Here is a 4,674-nt window from a genome sequence, read left to right on the forward strand (position 1 = left end):
GTCCTTCTTTGTCTCTTTTAACTGTTTTACATTTGAAGTCTAACTTGTTGGATATTAGTATAGCCACTCCTGCTCTTTTCTGGTTGTTATTTGCATGAAATATCTTTTCCCAACCTTTCACTTTCAACCTATGTTTATCTTTGGGTCTAAGATGTGTTTCCTGTAGACAGCATATAGAAGGATCCTGTTTTTTCATCCATTCTGCCAGTCTATGTCTTTTGATTGGGAAATTCAGTCCATTAACATTTAGTGTTATTACTGTTTGGATAATATTTTCCTCTACCATTTTGCCATTTGTATTATATGTATCATATCTGACTTTCCTTCTTTCTACACTCTTCTCCATACCTCTCTCTTCTGTCTTTTCATTTCTGACTCTAGTGCTTCCTTTAGTATTTCTTGCAGAGCTGGTCTCTTGGTCACAAATTCTCTCAGTGACTTTTTGTCTGAGAATGTTTTAATTTCTCCCTCATTTTTGAAGGATAATTTTGCTGGATATAGGAGTCTTGGTTGGCAGTTTTTCTCTTTTAGTAATTTAAATATACCATCCCACTGTCTTCTAGCCTCCATGGTTTCTGTTGAGAAATCTACACATAGTCTTATTGGGTTTCCCTTGTATGTGATGGGTTGTTTTTCTCTTGCTGCTTTCAAGATCCTCTCTTTCTCTTTGACCTCTGACATTCTAACTAGTAAGTGTCTTGGGGAATGCCTATTTGGGTCTAATCTCTTTGGGGTGCGCTGCACTTCTTGGATCTGTAATTTTAGGTCTTTCATAAGAGTTGGGAAATTTTCAGTGATAATTTCTTCCATTAGTTTTTCTCCTCCTTTTCCCTTCTCTTCTCCTTCTGGGACACCCACCACATGTATATTTGTGCGGTTCATATTGTCCTTGAGTTCCCTGATACCCTGTTCAAATTTTTCCATTCTTTTCCCTATGGTTTCCATTTCTTTTTGGAATTCAGATGTTCCATCCTCCAAATCACTAATTCTATCTTCTGTCTCTTTGAATCTATCACTGTAGGTATCCATTGTTTTTTCCATCTTTTCTACTTTATCCTTCACTTCCATAAGCTCTGTGATTTGTTTTTTCAGTTTTTCTATTTCTTCTTTATGTTCAGCCCATGTCTTCTTCATGTCCTCCCTCAATTTATCGATTTCGTTTTTGAAGAGGTTTTCCATTTCTGTTCGTGTATTCAGCATTAGTTATCTCAGCTCCTGTATCTCATTTGAACTATTGGTTTGTTCCTTTGACTGGGCCATATTTTCCATTTTTTGAGCGTGATCCATTATCTTCTGCTGGCATCTGTGCATTTAGACAGATTTCCCTGGGTGTTGGATCCAAAAGTTTGGAAGATTTTTCTGTGAAATCTCTGGGTTCTGTTTTTCTTATCCTGCCCAGTAGGTGGCGCTCGTGGCACACGTTTGTCTGCGGGTTCCACCAGTAAAAGGTGCTGTGGGTCCTTTAACTTTGGAAAATTCTCGCCATCCGGGAGGTTCGCTAGCCGAAGCGGCTTGGAAGAGTGTCAGCCGGCCCGGGGTCTGAATGCGGGGAGGGTCGCTGGCCGCCGTAGCCCAGGAAAGCGCCCGTCCGAATTTCCTAGTCAGCCCGGGGCGCCAAGCATGGCGGGAGGGCGCCAGCCGCAGCGGCCCACCTGGGAGAGTGCACCGTTCCCAGGGAGTCACAGGTTTGGAAGGGGCCCCCCATCACCATTTTCCGCGGCCTGGGGGTTTCCGATCCAATTCTCTCAGTTGGTCCGTGGGGCCGCGTGTGGTGTGGGCACCAGCCACCGTGGTTTGAGGGGACCGCCTGTCCAATTCTCCCAGCCAGCCCGGAAAGAGTGAAGGGAGTGACTCCGGCCGCTTGCTGCCCCGCCCGGTGAAGCCCGCGCCCCTCAGCGATCTCACCAGGGAGGGTTCTCTCAGCCAGCCAGCCGTTCCAGGATGGGTACTCTGTCTTTTTTATCTCTGTCGTGGCTTTGGGAGCTGTTCTGTATTGTTTCTACTCCCCTAGTAGCTGTTCTGGAGGAGAAACTAAGATCCACGCGTCTTACTAAGCCGCCGTCTTCTCCGGAAGTCCTGATTCCAATTTTGATGATGTAATTTTGACCTGCAGAGTAAGCTGGCACTTTCCACTATAAAGATCCACTCATATTTGGCACATGGCAAGGAGAAGCTAAAGGAGGAGATCCAGTGTGAGCTGGAGGAATTGCAGGCCCAGTTGCTGTCTCCACCCTGGCCACCTTAGCCAGCAGATCAATGACAAGATATCTGTGCTACAACAGCTTATGCTTTGCACTAATCTTTCAGGCCAAAGAAGGCTATGACTTTCTCCTACATTCCATGCTCACAGAAATTTTTGTGACAAACCCTAATCTTGAAATATACCTGGAAAAATATAGTTCTAGTTTAGCTAAATTGACATAGTATAAAGCCATTCAGCAGACTAGTAAGGAAAATCCAATCTGAAATATGTATTTATTCCTAATAAGATAAATTGTCACCTCTTCCATAATAGAAGAGGTCCAATGCAATCAGCGGCCACTGGGTAACTAACTGGTTCCTCCCCAAGAATGTTGCCTGATTGGGTTCAGCATTCAATTTTGCCATTGGCAGGTTGGGACTCAGCTGTGGTAGTAACTAGATCACCTTAAGCAAGGTGAGGTCCATATTGCTGAGGCCATGCATAGCTTCCATCCCTACTGCCACAGCCACTTTGTATTTGGGCTCATTCAGCAAGTACTGAAGTGGCTGGGGGAAGAGGGTGACTGAATTCCACCTGATGGCTCTTGTATTCACCTGACAGTAAAGAAATTCTCCAAAATGGACGCCCTCTGATGGGCATTTGCATGAGATCATCTTCATTGAGTACAGGATTTAGCTAACCAATCTGGAAGGCTATAACCACCACTCCCGACACTCAAGTCAACATTAATGCCTGAATTACTGTTGCACACACCCGTATCAACAAATTCTGACTAATTTAGTCTCATATGCTTATTCTTTTTTTATCTAATACCCTTAGAAATAATTTGCATACATGTTACCAAGACTCTTCACAATATCAACTGGAAATTCCCATAATTTTATTGGTGGAACAGTTCTTATATTATATATTATATTAATTATATTATATTACATTATGTTATGTTACATTACATTACATTATGTTATGTTACATTACATTACATTATATTACATTACATTATTTCTGTCCAAATTATATTGGGCTGTAGCTCTTCTTATTGTCCTAAGGCAAAAGTCTAGAAGAGAATCAGCATGTCTCCTTATGCATCAGCTGCTCTGGGAGGGAGGTGCTGCTCCACTAGCAAAAAAAAGCAAGGTATTGAGAGATCAAGTGGCTGTGATTCTTAGTGGTGTATATGGATAATAGTGCCTTGCCCTTCATCAGCATCTCATTCTATACAAATACCAATAATCATTTGAGTAATCACAGTGTGACTGTGTCCCTCATACAATCAAAGTCCAACATTGCCCAGACAAGGGAGTTATACAGGGACCCCTCAAATATATGCATGACTCATTTCCAAAATCCCATTTTAAGAGGCTGTTTCCTGGGACTTCCCCTACAAATACAAATCAGTCAGGTTCCCCTTGGAAAGAACTCCTACAGTCATATGGCTTAAATGAGGAAAATCTGATTTTAATGTTTTAAGCAGTACTAAGGGAAACCAACAAAGAATAGTAAAGCATCCAGGATTAGCAACAACAGGGAGCCACTACTGTCCCTAAACCTGAGGTGCAGAGGGAGGGACATTTACCAGAAACCAGAGAAAAAGGCCTCCATGAAGAGCCACTAGTGGAAGAAGGCAACAACTGACAGGGCAACACCCAGAAAGGAGGAAATTGTGTTAAAAAAAACAAACAACTTCTGATTTCAATTGCCTCCTGTTTTTCAAATTTATGCCATAGTTTCCCATTGGCTAAACCCATGCAAAAGTCAGAGGATAAAAACCATCAATTGATTCAGTCAATAAAGTTAGGTTTCTCAGGGTGCAGAGCAGAGTAGGAGATGATGAAAATTAGATGTGGGTTGGCAAATAGAGATCTATCATAGCAGTTTATCTAACAGTCCTCCATTGGTGGCCATTTAGGACTTTTTTGCTTTTAGAATATAACAATAACATTTTTTACATGTCTCCTTGTACACACGTACAAGCACTTCCCAAGGCTATACAATAATGCATGGATTTCTAGGAAATGCTGTAAGCGCAGGTCAATTTTTAATATATATTGCTAAATTGCCCTTTATGGAAAGGTCATGACTACAATGTTTTAGTTGGTCAATAGAAAGAATACATTCACTTAGTTTCTCATATGAGATACATACTGATTATGGCAAAGGACAAATTAAATTAGTAACCACTTAGTAACCACAGCTTATGGATGCCTTCCTTTCCACTGAGTTGGTGGATTTATGTGGCCAGTAGGAGTGGAAACCACCAGGTCAGAGGAGAACTTGATCTCATCATTTTAGGGCTTGTATTCTTTATGAACCAAGAACACCCATCACCATCTCATCCTATAAACCCATATTCTAACTGTCATGTCACTTGGACCTTGTTTCCAGGTTCCAAGAATGGAATCTCTTGTGTGCCACAAAGATTAGGAACTTTCGAAGCCAGGTTTTATAAGCAACATGTTTTCCATATAGCA

Source organism: Tamandua tetradactyla, chromosome 14 (assembly GCF_023851605.1).
Source record: "Tamandua tetradactyla isolate mTamTet1 chromosome 14, mTamTet1.pri, whole genome shotgun sequence".
In the NCBI taxonomy this organism is placed as follows: Eukaryota; Metazoa; Chordata; class Mammalia; order Pilosa; family Myrmecophagidae; genus Tamandua; species Tamandua tetradactyla.